Source organism: Papio anubis, chromosome 15 (assembly GCF_008728515.1).
Source record: "Papio anubis isolate 15944 chromosome 15, Panubis1.0, whole genome shotgun sequence".
Classification (NCBI taxonomy): domain Eukaryota; kingdom Metazoa; phylum Chordata; class Mammalia; order Primates; family Cercopithecidae; genus Papio; species Papio anubis.
The window spans coordinates 5,324,886-5,341,384 of NC_044990.1; the positions used below are offsets into that span (position 1 = coordinate 5,324,886).

At 44.6% G+C, this 16,499-nt stretch overlaps 1 protein-coding gene and 1 long non-coding RNA gene across 3 annotated transcripts in view; both read left to right on the top strand.

The window, feature by feature from the left end:
• The window catches only part of ATP8A2 (ATPase phospholipid transporting 8A2), a 642,805-nt gene that overhangs the window by 507,771 nt on the left and 118,535 nt on the right, over positions 1–16,499 (top strand). The gene's annotated exons all lie outside the window — the stretch shown is intronic.
• Positions 14,422–15,546, top strand: LOC116270551. The gene is made up of 2 exons (XR_004178630.1): positions 14,422–14,465; positions 14,561–15,546. It is a non-coding gene; the product is annotated as an uncharacterized LOC116270551 (long non-coding RNA).

Sequence of the window (16,499 nt, forward strand, 5' to 3'; positions counted from 1 at the left end):
GGTACTGTTTTGGGCACAGCGACAGCAAGGAATAATCAGTTATCAGATAATCCTAAAAGCAGAAATTGACTATATGTAATCATACATAATTCGTCAGTGTCTAAAGCAATTTGAATAACAATTTTCCTTTCCCTCGTGCTTCCAAGAAAATCCAGCAGCTAATCCATAGACGGCTACCTCTTGGCAAACTTTGCTTTTTGTGAAGTAGCCACATATCCCATCAGATTAAAAAGTGTAATTTCTTTGTTTTCACAGGATGCTGTCTAGTCAGGAGCAACCAAAAAAAAAAGGAAAAAAATGCGATTAGTATTATATCATTTTATTAATGAAGGCACTGGTAGTTTAACACTTGAGTAAATCAGTTATTACAAGCAAAGAAAGTTGCTTTCCAACCATAATCCTGACAGTGAGGCCTCAGGGATATTGAAAGGTTCCAGATGACTTTTGTTTTTGCAGCAGAATTTAGGCACTGTGAACTTCTTTCTAGAACACAGTTAGGTCAGTTCATATAAATCTACTGGAAGAACCTTTACAATAAGGAAATGGTATTGATAAGCTACCATTTTTCCATTCCCAGGAGCTACTATTTATTGCTACAAGTTATGTTCCCCTAAATGAAAAAGGCAACCTCACCTATCCCTTCATGCCCCCAAAGCTATTCAGCACAAGTTAATCTTTTCAACAGAAGCAGCCAACTTTTCTAGCAAAGGAATTTGCAGTCTTTGTGGTTTGGGTAAAAAGGTGGCTCATTTTACCAGTTTCTTGATGAAATATGTTTCATGATAAATTCAATCTTTCCTCAGAAAAATTCCCCAAATCTACTTTTCTGTACAAAATTCAGCATGAAAGCCTTTCTCTGTTGAAGCAGCCAAAGATTGAGTTTGTATAGACCTGGGCAAACAGTTTCGGGTCCAAGGTTAAGGATATTTATTGCTGGAGGTATTACATGTATTCGTATCCAGGAAGAACAAAATTCAACACCTTGACACTGGTTTTCAAATATATTAATTTACTTTCTTTTGTTTGGGAGGCATTTTTTTTTTCTCCCTGCCCTCTTTTTAATCCTTTTCCACACTTGGTAGAATGTGGAAGGATTTTTGCCAGGGATAACTAGCAAAGGTATACAATGTGTTAATACACAGGAGATCTCCTGGTTTCTTGCACAGACTTCAGAGAAGGCTGCTTGCACTCTGACTTTGGCATCACATGCAGGAAATTCCTCATTGGTCTGCCCATTGCAATAAACAGACCTCCTGCATCTAACCGCGTCCACGCTGAAGTTTCTCATGTGGGGTTACTTGTGCTTTTTCTGTAAAAGTTAAGGGTCGCAGCATTCCCATTCCACACTTTCTTTCGCTCCTTGGCTTTGGAATTTGTGTAGGACTGTGCTTGAGGGTTAACAGGACTTGTGGTTTTATATTTTTATGTTCTTCATGCATACAATAAGGATAGACTAGGTAAACAAGTCCTCCATTGGGGGGGGGGCGGGGAGAGAGAGAGAGAGAGAGAGAATAGATGCTCCTGATGTACCTTACAGTGTATCAGCTTGATGGGAAAGCCAGAAGTCACAGGCTATATACCTATGGGTACTCTTTAAGGACATTGCTTGCTCTACCCACTGCAGGTGAGTCCCTCAGTAACCCCTGCTACTCAAAGTTTGGTCCCCAAGGCAGCAGCATCACCTCATCAGAGGGCTTGTAGAAATGCTGAGTCTTAGGCCCCAGCCCAGAACTACTGGACTAGAATCTACATTTTAAGCCCCAGGTCATTCCTAGAACCTAAAAGGCAGAGAGGTCCTGGGTGACATGCCATGCCACCAGAGTGTCTGAGTCCATTTCAGTAAGGACGCCACGGGAGGGTATGAGGGGGAAAGCAGGCTGACCACTGGGGCAAAGAGAAACAAGAGCCTGGAAGGACATCGCCTGAGTTAAATTATGCTCATTAATTCAATTTGAGGCAGGAATGTGTGTAAATAAACGCTGGCAGCTGCAGCGGCTCTGTTTCCTGCAGGGCTCAGGCAGGAATGCAGGGGCCATTGGACGTAAAAACCTGACTCGGCGTTGGGTGGATATTTCTGCAACCACGAGATAATGACGGAAAAGATGGTATTATCATTATCGTATTAGGGAAGTCTTAAATGCAGAGTTAAGTGCCAAACCAAGGGGAACTGGAGAGGCTGTGTTAGCATAGATAAAATCTTCATTATTTGAAAAGATTAAGCTTACTCGACTGCTCCCTCTCCTATTTTTTTAAGTCAGTACAGATCGGATTTCCAGGGGGTTACAATGAGTAGGACAGCGCCATGGTCAGACGCAGCCTTGTCAGTTTTTCCAAGTAAATAACCTTTTCGCATCCACTTTTTCTCGTACAAAAAAGACTAAGTTCATGAGAAACAGGGAAGAGAAAATTGAATTATGTAGGTTAAGAACAACTCCATTGTACCGTAAACCTGTAATATGTTTATTTGTTTAATTTTTGGCTCATTGTGTGCTCATTCATTGTTTTGAGGGCTGGGCAGCGATCACCAGTTGCCAGTTAATGTTTATGAAACCCCATGCGGCATCCTGGGCAAAGACACTTGCTCACTTAACCATTGGAAGATGGCTCTTGTTTGTACTGTCATTTTTGGAAGCTCATTGAATATTATGAATTCTAAAGAGATGTCTGTTTTGCAGCCTAAAAATGAGCCACAAACTGCTCGTGTCTACTCACTGATGGAATGGAGCTATGAATGAAGAGAGTCGTGTTCTTCTTAAACTGGGCGTGTTGTCCTTAAAGCCCCTGTGCCTGAGATGATGATGATGATGATGATGATGGTGATAATGATGATGATGATGGTGATGATGATGATGGTGATGATGATGATAGCGATGGTGGTGATGGTGATAATGATGATGATGGTGATGATGATGATGGTGATGATGATGATGATGGTGATGGTGGTGATGGTGATGATGATGGTGATGATGGTGACGGTGATGATGGTGATAGTGATGATGGTGATGGTGACGGTGATGATGGTGACGATGATGGTGATGATGATGGTGATGGTGATGGTGATGGTGATGATGATGGTGATGATGGTGATGATGATGGTGATGATGGTGATGATGATGGTGATGGTGGTGATGGTGATGATGATGATAGTGACGGTGATGGTGATGATGATGGCAGCAGCTACCTACATGCTGCTGACTTTATTGAAGGCTATATATATTTAATCCACACTGTACCTACTCTCCATAAGAAACCAAAACCAAGTCCTAGTGATGTTACAGCCCTGCTCATGGTCACACAGCCAGGAGTGGGGCGGGGCTCTGACCTCAGGCTGTCTCCAGGGCTTCTAACAGCAACCATTCACCCTCAGCCCCCCGCTGTCTCGCTCTCTGGCTCTCCCTTTCCAGTGTGTGGTATGCCTTCTCTGCCCTCTCAGAGCTTGCTGCATACTCTTATGAAAAAATACAAATTAGCCGGGCGTGGTGGTGGGTGCCTATAATCCTAGTACTCAGGAGGCTGAGGCGGGAGAATCATTTGAAGCCGGGAGGCGGAGGTTGCATTGAACCAAAATCACACCATTGCACTCCAGCCTGGGCAACAAGAGTGAAACTCCATCTCAAAGAATAAAAAAAGAGAAAATACTTGTGTTATGATTACAAACTAATGTGTGTGCAAGTCTCTCACCCACTGGATTGTCAGGAGTTTTAGAGGCGGAACTGGCATGGAGTAAGCCCTAGGTCCACAGCAGTTCCTCCTGCATGCAAATAGGCCCGTGTCTTCACTCCTGTGCCTTGCACTGGTCCCGTGCGAGGACTAGATAGGCAGTCTGGCATTGCCAACATGTGGACATCTGGGGAAGAGTAGAGAACGCTTGTCCCCTGGCTTCTCCCAGCTTCTCACAGCCAGAGAAAGCTCCCCGCTACCAGCCACTGCAGGTAAAACCAGAGAAAACCTCACCACCTCCCAGTCTGCTGCACTGCCTGAAGCATGCATGGATGTTGATGTGGCCTGCGTGTGCAAGTCAGGCTCATGCAGAAAAACCTTGCAAGTTCCTGAGGCCTTGAGGGACCTTCTTGGTGGACACACTGCTTTTATCTTAGGAGAGGCGATTTAACACCTGGCTGAAAATGACAGGAAGCAGAGCAAGGTGTGTGAGTCTCCGGTTATTTTATCCCTTTTGTGCACATGGCCTTTTCCCTTCAGGAGAAATGGAATTCAGGGGGCCAGAAAGATGAGAAATGGGGTTCTTCAGACTTACCTGTCTGGGCCATCCCTCAGTGTTCCTTCCTTGCACCGACATGGTGGGAGAATGGTTAATGGAAGGACAGTGGGGCCTTTCATTCCTGCCTCCTGAACGTCCACCTTCAGAAGGGCCAGTGTCCCTTAGCAAACCAGGAAAAGTTGAACTTACCTGGGTCTCTGTTCCCTTCTCCATCACAGCAGCATTGGGTAGGATTCAACAAGTTCATGTCAGTCCTTGGGAATTGGGGATGGTGGCTGCACAGTGTTGGAGGAAGGAAATCATGTCGGGACCTCATTCCCTGGCACTCATCACCCACACGCCCCACTCCCAAATATTCAAGGGCCAATTTATTTGTGGATAAAGCAGATCCCCTGCTTCTGCTCCCATTTTCTGCTCTCGCAGGCGTCTTCCAGCTTTCTCTGCTCGTTAGCAGGCTCTCAGAAGGCAGGCTGTAGAAGGAGGCAAGAGATCACTCCAAAATCAGAAGTGCTTTAGCTGGCACTTCCCAGCAGCTTCCTTGGGAAGATAGAGGATGTTGTGATCGCCTGGGCTGGGACAGTGATTAACTTTCTGCCTCCTGATCTTCTCTCAGATGCAGGCAGCCCCAGCTACTCTGAACTCTTGAGCTGTTGCTCTAACCTTGGCCTGAGACTCTCCTAAGCATGCTTTGAAACGTAAAATGCGTGAGAATGGGGCCCAAACGTCAGAATACCTGGGTTAACAGAGTTTTATTTTGTTGCCCCTGCGGCTTCTCCTGCCCCACTCAGGCGCTTGCCCTCCTCCCACGAGCCATCCCAGGTCCCCGGGGCTTTTCTGCATCACCTCTGATGAGTCCACTCTTGTCCCCTCTCCCAGCCTCTGCCGACTGTTGACTCTGCAGGGAACATGGGAACTGTCTACAGAGATGTAAGGGGCTTGACGCTGTGCCCTCACCTGCATGCCTTCCTGTCACTTTGTGGCAGGGCCCACAGTGGTCCCACTATCCTGAGCTGGCCTCTATGTCCTGGTCTGCCCAGGGCTCGCTTCCTGTCTCCAGCCTGGAGAATCAGTCTCCTTTCTCTGCTTTTTTTTTTTTGGAGACTGAGTCTCGCTCTTGTCGCCCAGGCTGGAGTGCAGCGGCGTGATCTTAGCTCACTGCAACCTCCACCTCCTGGATTCAAGCAATTCTCTTGCCTCAGTAACCCTAGTAGCTGGGAATACAGGTGCCCGCCAGCAAGCCCAGCTAATTTTTGTATCATTAGTAGAGATGGGGTTCCACCACGTTGGCCAGGCTGGTCTCGAACTCCTGACCTCAGATGATCCGCCTGCCTCCACCTCCCAAAGTGCTGGGGTTACAGGCGTGAGCCACCGCGCCAAGCCCACTTGCCTCTTTTCTCAGGTGTCTCTTTTCCTGACCCCAGCCCTCTCTTCGTCTGTTGGGGTGACCAGCATGCTCCTTACAGAGGCCATCCTGAAGGCTGGTGAGGAGGGCCGGATCCTGCTGGGGAAATAGTGCCTGCCCTGCCCAGCTCATCTGCAGAGCCCCTGGGGTTGGAGACCCCAGCAATGTCAGCGTGTCAGTCTAGAACAAGAGAAATCACAGTGTCCTGCTGTTTCTCATTATGCTGTTTTCTTCCTATTTATTCTATGGTCTTGTTTCTCTTAGAATTAAACAATCAGAAACTGATATGAGGGGAATTCAATCAGAGCAGGGTGTTTGTGGAGTCAAAGCATTTCTCCTCTTTGACACAGCCACATGGCTTGTTTTCATGCATTACTGCTTAATAATGTGTTTATTTATCTAGACTCTCACGATTCTCTCTTGCCCTGGGTAATCCACTATTAACTGTTAATAACCAGGATCCCTAGTGAAGGAAGGGATTTTTCTAAGAAAAGCAAAGGGAATTGCAGGTTTGAAATTCTAGGAAGAATTTTGGTGGGGGTGACAATACACCCCCACCGAAGAGGATGTGGGAAAATAGCTGAGAGTGCTCTTCGAGAGGCAGATGTTGTACTTCTGCTGATGCTCCACTGTATTCAAGTTGCATTTTGTTTGAAAGAAACTTTTCCTCCAAGAATATCACCGTAGTTAGTTCTGAAATTGACAGGCAATGTTATATCACGTCTTGGATAAGGTATATATTTTTATGTATCTGTAGCTAATCAATAATGACATTAAGCTTTCCAAATTACTTAATAGGGCACCTGTCACTCCCAAAAGAAAAGTTGGAATGTCGGGGTGGCGATGGTGGGATAGCGTATTTGTTGCTGGGATTACATCATAAAGCTAACTTAGCTCTTGTTCTGCAAGAGTCTTAGAGTGGAAAAACGGTGACCCTTGCCCTGGCTGGGTTTGGCCGCCTGAGTTTTGTGTTTTTATGGTTAAAAGGGAGATGTGCCTCTGCTTTATGGACAATGCCTGGCAAATGCTGTGCTCCCTATTTTTGGCTCATCTGCAAGTGTGTTGTGCATCTTGTAAACAGGTCACTCATTCCAGGCTAGGGGCTGGAAGGCAGCTGCAATCTCGCTCGCGTGGTTTCGCCCGCTCCACGTGCGCTGGATGCCGATGGCGCAAGGGAAAGCCTCTGAGAGCTTGGCTTCGTGGGGCCGAGCGTCTCCCAGGGCCACTCCATGGAAATCCCTTCCAAGTGGCAGCCCGGAGCCTCTTTGTGCCATCCGATAGCTGTTCCATAGCGTATAGGAAAAACAGCTGAGACTCGGGGCCTTCTCCAGAGGGACCGCGGAGATTTCCTGCCAAGAGAGTGGGAAATGGTGAGAAAAACATGAGGTGGCTTCCAATCTGCAGGCCGTTAGCACTACAAAGGCTTTATTTACATGCTATTGCTGGTTGCTCATTGTAGGGTCAAATTTATGAAGAAAGGGGTAATCGGCTCAGGTACATTGACAACGGCTGGTCTGCTAGCCGACCCAGAACACTTTTCCATGTACCAGCCAACGATGCATAATGTCTGAGTAGGCTCTATAAACATCCGTGCTGTGTGACTCATTTGTGTAAAGGTCCAGAGCTTGCAAAACTAGTTTATGGTGTTGGAGGTCAGGAGAGTGGGTATGCCCGGGTGGAGGGGAGGATGAGTAAGAAGTGGAAGAGGCATGAAGAGGCTTCTGCTAAGTGCCTGGGTTTTGTTTTTTTTTTTTTTTTTTTTTTTTTTTTTTTGTAATCTAAGTTCTGTCCATGGATATTGATTTCGTGAAAATGGAAAATCATTTGAGATGCACACATGTGATGTGTGCACTTTATGTACGAATATTTTACTTCTATAAAAAGTTTACACTAAAAGTATGACATAGATCATAAGGAAAAACTTCAGTCCAACTTTTTTTTTTTTTTTGTAAGACAGAGTCTCGCTCTGTCGCCCAGGCTGGAGTGCAGTCATGCAGTCTTGTCTCACTGCAGCCTCCGCCTCCCGGGTTCAGGCGATTCTCCTGCCTCAGCCTCCTGAGTAACTGGGACTACAGGCATCCGTCACCACACCTGGCTAATTTTTGTATTTTTAGTAGAGACAGGGTTTCACCATCTTGGCCAGGCTGGTGTTGAACTCCTGACCTCGTGATCCACCCGTCTTGGCCTCCCAAAGTGCTGGGATTCCAGGCGTGAACCACCACACCCAGCCCCTCAGCCCAGCTTTTATTAATAATAAATTCAGAGAAGAGAGGAAAGGAAGACAACAAATGTTAATACTGTGTGTCTTCCACATGCAGGCCCTGAGCCGGGAGCTTTCTTTACATCCACCCTGTGAGCTGTTCAGCTTTTAATCACTTCTTACTAAGTTTTGATTTGTCTATTGAGGAGTCCCAGTTTGTGTGTGTGTGTGTGTGTGTGTGTGTGTTTTTAGTTTGATTCTTTTAACAGACCAATAATCGTATCAATATGTTTTTGAATCTCAATGGAATACTTTCGAATAAATGCTTCCATGGGTTGCTTATCCAGTGAATAATCTACAAATTCATTTCAACACACTGACTTGGATATTACCACCATTTGAGTGATATTTGAGGTCGTGGAAGTAGATGACACTGCCCATGGAGAGTAGGCAAGGAGGCAGGAAGGAAAGAACCCAGACCCGCCCCCCCCCACCCCCCCCCGAGAACACTGGCATTTACAGGATGAATAAACAGCCTTCTGCTTAACAAGGGTAGCACAGCACAGGCCAACTAGACAAAGGTTCGTGATCGCTCTGGAAGGATGCTTGAATAATTCAATCTTGCTTTCACTTTATAAAAGTGAAATAGCGTTGGGCCGTCTCTGTCTGAAATTTTAGGTTAGGACCTAAACAATACCCTGATGAGAATTTAGTAGCACTGCAGTTTTCCTCCTTAAACAACTTTATCTAAAAGATGCCTATAAATATTTTGTATAAAACTTCCGAAATTGGCTGATATGGAGACTTTCCTTTTTCTTCTGTGTCAAGTTCAGAAAAAGCTAAAAGCAAAAGAGGAAGCAACCAAATATGGGCATTGTATGCAGTAACTAATGAAGAGAGGGATGTGGCTTGGAATATACAGTGTGCTCCAACGTTTTACAGCTGGGTTCAACCCGGTTAGTATATAGAAGTTTGTAGAGTTCAGCCGCGTGTGGTGGCTCACACCTGTAATCCCAGCACTTTGGGAGGCCAAGGCAGGCGTATCACCTGAGGTCGGGAGTTAGAGACCAGCCTGACCAACATGGAGAAACCCTGTTTCTACTAAAAATACAAAATTACCTGGGCATGGTGGCACATGCCTGTGATTCCAGCTACTCGGGAGGCTGAGGCGGGAGAATTGTTTGAACCCAGAAGGCGGAGGTTGCGATGAGCCAAGATTGCGCCATTGCACTCCATCCTGGGTGACAAGAGGAAAACTCTGTCTCAAAAACAAAAAAAAAGTGTAGAGTTCATGGGGTCATTTGTATAGAGGAAATTTTATTAAAATCAGTAAATTTTTATTTTATGTATGTGAAAATACTATTTCTAAAGGTCTCCTCTCTTCTTCACCTAAATATGGCATCTTTTTCCTACAATCTGTCAACAACTATGCCAAGAAGCAAACAGTGTGAGTTCTACCACATAAGAGAAACTTCCTTTATACGTTCTCCAGAAAAGATTTCAATGTTATTTCATATACCATCTTCAGACAGTAATTTATTTGTTTTACTATTTTTGCTGTTGTTGCGTCAGGCCTGATCATTTTCCCCATTTCCTAACAGGAACCAATGTCTGTTAATTGCTATTAAATTTGCTTGTTCATGCTTTGTCATATATATAATTTAAATGATTTTTAAAAAATAATATATGGTCAAAAATCCTTATATTGAAAGGATTGAAAATCCCCTAAGTGAAGGATTGTATGAATACTTTTTGTTTAAATCACTTTCTTTTTATCTGTTTCTGAGCTCTAGAACTCTTGAAGAAATAATTTCACTGTTCTTAAGAAAAACTCAGAGATGTGGTTTGGTCATAACCCTATTCACACTTGCTTGAGGCCCATTGGTGGATTAATGCTGTCCTTAAGAAGGACGATTATCTGAGGCTTGGTATAGGTTTTCAGGCACCTTAGCTCTTTTCCTGTTGGATGCTGTCAGTATCACGGCTGCATCCTGCTTCCCCAATGCATGACCTCTCCTTAGCCTTCACGGTGGTCAGTCTCCGGCAGCACTTAACCTCCTGCCCATTCGTTCCTTCTAGAAATTCTTTCTGTTTTTTGCTTCTGAAGCATAATTCCTTCCTAGCTCTCTTGACTGTGACTTTGCCACTATTTCATTGCTTCGTTCTCCTCCATGGCCCGTTCCTTAAATGTAATTGGTTGGAAGGATTTTTTTCCTCAGATACTTTTCAATTTTTTTTTTTTTAACACTTTTTAAACTTTAAAAACAGATTTTACCTTCTCTCTAGATTACATTATATATACCAAGGTTTCAATTCCAGCTGAAAACTAACAACTTCCAAATATATATCTTTAGCACAACACTTTATAGTTGTTTCCAACTCAATTTCCTTTGAAAGTGGAGACTGTGCCGGGCACGGTGGCTCACACCTGTAATCCCAGCACTTTGGGAGGCCGAGGTGGGTGGATCACAAGGTCAGAAGATCAAGACCATCCTGGCTAACGCAGTGAAACCCCGTCTCTACTAAAAATACAAAAAAATTAGCAGGGCATGGGTGGCAGGCGCCTGTAGTCCCAGCTACTCGGGAGGCTGAGGCAGGAGAATGGCGTGAACCTGGGAGGCGGAGCTTGCAGTGAGCTGAGATCACACCACTGCACTCCAGCCTGGGCGACAGAGCAAGACTCCATCTCAAAAAAAAAAAAAAAAGTGGAGACAGATCTTTTTTGTCTTTTGTATCTCTTTAAATACCTAACAGAATGCCTGGTACACAATATTAGATAGAAGAAAAATGTACATCAGTTAAAAGTTCTCAATTTCTATATCAATTTTAGGATTTATTCTAATGAAATATGTTGTACTAGAAGATGTACTCGAAGCATAAATGTAGATATTTCCTTCCCTGATACGTATTTGTACTTCTGTCTTAATGACCAGCAGACCAGCCTCACAACTGGTTCATTCGTAACTAAAATCTCTATCAGACAGAAGTGCATATGGGGGTTTTAGATGACATTTTACACAATTATTGTTTTTTTCATTTTTCTGGGACAGACTGATTTTTGAGCATAAGTCTGTGTAGTGGAAATACGAAAATATTTGGGAATTCTTTTTTCTTTACTGGGAGCCTTTTATTGCTAGAAATGAATATCCCATAGAGCTAGAGAAAGACCTATGAAATTTAGCTTTTAAAAACAAAGCTGTGTTTAAGTTCTATGGAAACAGAAGGTATTGCTTAAAAATGACACGGCAGATGTTATGAAATTTGTTTTAAAGCATTACTCTCAGGTTAAGTCATGTTTGCCAAGTTACAACCTGGAACACATTTTTACAACTCAGCAGAGCCCTGAAATTGAGGGTTTGTGATGATAAAAGGGTACTCATGTGGTGCAGTGGACCACGAGTGCTCTGTCAAGCTGTGGTGAGGAAATGAACCTCGCGTCACCTTAGAAGAGTCCAGCATCTCTTCCTGAGTTGACTGAGTGAAGCCAAAGTAAAGTTGAAAATGCAAGCTACATTGTCCCTAAGATTTACTTTTGTTTAACGGAAGTTTGTTTTAATAGATGCTGTGTGTTGCTCTCACTCAGTTTTGGAGTTACCTGTGGTTTTCTTCAACGTGTATTTGATGTTTCTTTAGGGCAAAGTTAACGCCACTCGAAAACGATGGTGTTGAAAGTATGTCATATTCAGAATGGGATAGAAATCACGTTGCTCATTAGATCTGAGCCTTTGTCTTGTTTTGTTTTTTTTGAGACAGAGTCTCGCTCTGTCGCCCAGGCTGGAGTGCAATGGTGCGATCTTGGCTCACTGCAACCTCTGCCTCCCAGGTTCGAGCAATTCTGCCACCTCAGCCTCCCAAGCAGCTGGGATTACAGACACTCAGCATCATGCCCGCCTAATTTTTGTATTTTTAGTAGAGACGGGGTATCACCATGTTGGCCAGGCTGGTCTGGAACTCCCAACCTCAGGTGATCTGCCTGCCTTGGCCTCCCAAAGTCCTGGGATTACAGGTGCGAGCCACTGTGCCCAGCCAGATCTGAGCCATTTGATCCCTGCTTTCATCTCCATTAATTGATAATGTATCTATTCATTAGGGAGCTCTGTGAGGTGGGTTCTGACTGATGTTGGAGGGGATGTGCTATAATTCCTGCCTCTGCATTTAAGTGTATGAGGGATGTCCAGACATCACCAGGGATGTCCAAACTGTCCCACTTTGGGTAAAGGACAAAAAGCAGGCCAAACAAGATTTTCTTTTGTCTGACACATTTTTTAAAAAAATATTGCAAGGTAAAATATTTAACAGAATGATTGTAGTGGGTTGGTATTGTGTGTGTGTATGTGCGCGCGCGTGTGTGTGTGGTTTGCTTGATTTCGAGGCTTCATGGTCTTTTAAAAAGATGGAGGTGTATGACCTTCAAAGCCTTTCTCTCGTTTTTATTAGTAGGTAGTGTCAGCTTGGGTACTTACCGTGCAGAGCCTATCTTGGCACGGGGTGGCATCTCTTTAGTTATGAGACATTCAATTTGGCTTTATGGGTGGAATTTACTTGATGCCTATGAAAAATAAGTGAAAAGGCAATGGAAACAACAAATGGAAACATTTCTCTCTCTCTCTCTCTCTCTCTCTCTCTCTCTCTCTCTCTCTCTTTCTTTCTTTCCCTCTCCTTCCACCTGTGTTATACAAGTGTACTGGGAATGAAAAATCAGTTAAAAGGCAATGGAGGGGGGAGTGGGGAGGGATAGCATTAGGAGATGTACCTAATGCAAATGACGAGTTAATGGGTGCAGCACACCAACATGGCACATGTATACATATGTAACAAACCTGCACGTTGTGCACATGTACCCTGGAACTTAAAGTATAATAATAATAATAATAGTAATTAAAAAGCAATGGAAACACTTTTCTCTCTCTCTCTCTCTTCCCCCTCCTCTTTCTTCCACCTGTGTCATGCAGGTGAACTGGGACAGGGTATAGAGTGCAATGCTCGCCTTCGCGCCTGGGAGCTGCTCCCTGCCCCGCTGCTCTGCCGTGGCCTATTTGATGAGTCTGGGAGTGTATGGGGGCCACAGGCTGGGTCTCAACTTGGTGTGAAGCACAGGTGTTTTGTTTAGTGTGTTTGGGTTTTTTGCATCCAAATGGGGACCAAATATTTGATGACTCCTGATAGAAAATATTCTTCAAGGAATACCCAGCACTGAAAACATTAAAAGTTAGCACAACGTGTTAAGTGGTTGGTAATATTAGTATTAGATAGGCTCAGGTTTGGGACTGTTTCTGTCACACATAGGACATATCAATCAAATGTTGTTGTAGCATAAGTCCAGAGAAGGTGATTGCTGGCGAGCATGGAAACGTGCCTGCTTGGGTTCCCAGTCTGAGTGCTGGAGCTCTGTAGAACCAGGACAGCTTGGGATGGCCTGCCATGTCATGTGCCTGGCAGTTCTGTGTTAGAGGTGCTGTCCTTTCTGCCCCTTGTGGTGTGACATGCTACAACTCATTTAACCCCCTGCCTGGGTATGTCTGACAAATTGAGGATATAGAACCTGATTTATCTAGAGTTTTTCCAGATAACACGTACAGGTGTCTGGTGTACTCTCCTGAAAATACACTGTGGTTATACAGAGAATTACAATAGCAAGTGACTGGGTACTTCCTGCAGATGGCAGGGATAATGGAAGCCTCCCAGGAGGGGCACCGTCTCGGCTGAGATCTGAGTGAGGAGCAGAGCCGGCGGTGTCCGCACCAGGGGAGGCCAAGCTGAGCCAGGGACACAGAGCATGGTGTGTTCTGAGGACAGGGCCACAGTCAGACAGGCAGGAAGGAAGAGGTCGGTGCAGGGGAGGGCGCAGAAAGAAGAGCAGAGGGGTGCATGGTAGCCAGACCCAGGAGGTCTCTGTAAAGGACAGAGCAAAAAGCTTGATTTTCCTGCAGATGGGATGGAGAGTTTTTGGAGAGCTTTCACAGGAAAATGACATGCTCTGATGTCCATTTCCAAAGCTGACCCTGCCTCTCTATGGGGAAAAAATAAATGGTACATGGGAAAGAGTGGAGGCAGGGAGGCCAGCTGGGTGATGGGGACTTGCAGTTGGAAGTCAGGTGGACATGAGGCACATGACTGTGTTTGAGGATGCTGGGACCTGCACAGGGACTGGAGTAGAAGCTGTCAACTGAGGCATAACCAGTATCATACATTTGGAAGAGCTTTATTTCTCATGAAGGGTTACAGCCTACAGGCTGGCCAGTCCTCCTGCTGGGAGGCAGAGCTGAGAGGGAGGGAGGGTAAGACAGGAATTTATGCTGAAATTTCTGAGTGGCTGGAAATACATATTTAATGAGCTATAGGAGGAGTCATGAATATTTATGAGAGGAGAAACATGTGCAGGCACAATTGACTTCCGTGCTTCTTCATGGATCACATGTTCAAAAACTGGCCACATTAGCATGATCTGAGGTGGAGTTTTCAGCCCTCTGACATGAAAAGGCACAGTGGAGGACACCGGAACCTCACTGCATCCTCCGAGAGTCAGCCAAAATGTGTCCCAAGGTGGTGGTCGAGGGTATTATGCGAAGAGTCGTTGTGAGATGGTATCCGTGAGCAGTGAAGAGGGAGGGGCATCTGTTCGCAGCCTCAGATGATTGGCTAAGGTGATAAAGGAATGAGCTGTCCATTGGTGAGCTGTCACGTGGAAGCAGTGAAGAGGGGAGGGTGTCTGTTACATGGCCTCAGATGATTGGCTAAGGTGATAAAGGAATGAGCTGTCCATTGGTGAGCTGTCACGTGGAAGCAGTGAAGAGGGAGGGGCATCTGTTCGCAGCCTCAGATGATTGGCTAAGGTGATAAAGGAATGAGCTGTCCATTTCTTGTTCTCCAGAGCTGGTTTCTGCTTACCCCTTAGGAAAGAGTTGTGGCTAAAGGTTAGTAAGGAAGGGGTACACTGAGGCATGTTCAACCTTATGTGTGATGTGGTCAAGAACTCCATTTTTAAGGTTTCTCCAGGGTCTCCTTGGCCAAGAGGGGGTCTGTTCAGTTGCTTGGGAGCTTAAGATTTTGTTTTTATTTCTCAAAGGCCAGGGAGAAAGAAGCATCCAAGGCACCTGCTAGTTTTACCTAAGCAAGGAGGCGGGAAGGTGTTAGAGCTGTTGACCAAGATGGAAAACACTGGGAAAGGAGAGGCTTGTGGGGAAACCACACCTCCCTTCTAGCCATGTCCATTGTGAATGCAGGCGGCACGCAGAAGCAGCAGGAACACCCATGAGTATCTTCATGGAGTTTGGATGGAGATGGAAGAAAAGCCCATGTGTTGTTGAAGGCTGCCTCATCTCAGAAGCCAGTGGGTGCTGTAATTAGTGCTGAGAGGTGGGCTGGGGGATGACTGCATTGCTTTAGCGACGAAGGAGGAGCAGGGAGCTGAAGGGAGACAGGTGGAGGAGGCCAAGCAACTGGCTAAGCCCATGAGGACTAAGGGAGGCCCAAAATGAGCGACATTGGAGAGGAAATATTCTGGAAGCTTCTACAGGCAGACTGCGTTGTACTGGAAGTGGCCAATGAATAGTGCTGGGTCAAGGGTTTTTAAGTAGAATTTAGAGTAAGGGAAGCAGAAAGTTGGTTTGAAGAGGCGAAAAAAGGAAAATGGACTGAACCGAAAGGGCCTTGAGAGTGTTATGGGATTGGAGAACTTTTCTTAAATAATTTAGGAGCTCCAGCAGCATTTATGTTTATGTGAAAGAAAAAAAAAATCACACATGTTACTTAGAATTGGGAAGTTTTATGCACCCGTGTCTAGGAATTAAATTTTATATGAATTCATAACTATATTATATACACAAAATTTAAATTGTGATTCTTAAGAAGAAATCAAATCAACTAGAAAGGACAAAATAAAATTTGTAATTATCTGTTTTTCCATTATTTTTATACACAAATCTTAGAAGCAGGAACAGAGTCGTTTCAAAGGCCAGTTTCTGAGAGGAGTAAATAAACATGCTTAAAATTGGCGCTGATAACAAAGAAACTACTATGAATGGCTGAGGTTTCAAAGTTAGATTAGATTTCACTCTAGATCATATTTGCTAAGGTAATAAAGCTGTGTAGGCTTGTTCTAGCCTGTTGGCTGGGAAACTGTCTCTAAACAGGATATGGTGATTATTTGTGAATGATCATTACTCATTCTGACAATAGATCCTCACTGCATGCCCAAGGGAACATCCCCTTTTAAACATGTGTATAAAGATGACTCCAGTAAAAATATCGTATATACAGTGCATCAATATTAGCTGACCTACCAAATCTGAAAATGCCTAAGTAAAGATAGTACACGATAATTTAGTTGTATTAAGCTAGATTCAGGATCTGTTAAGTAGCCTCATAGTTATAGAAAAGGACAACAAAAAAAATTTTTTTTGGCAGTCTAGTGGAATAGGAGTATGGGGTTTAAAAAGGACAGTGAAAAAGTTCACTGAGCAGGAAAGGAATGGAAGATTGCTCAACAGATCTGCCGGAAACCGTTCCCCTGCCATCACCTCTGCATTTCAAAAAGCGAATGCAATTCCGGTCAGAAGACATTATCTGGCTTTGGAGTGATATGCTGTGTGTGTGTGTGTTTTAACTCCCACAGTGAAGCTTCAATTACATGTTCTTAACCCCTTCCCAAAGCCTTGGGAAACACTGGACATTTTTCT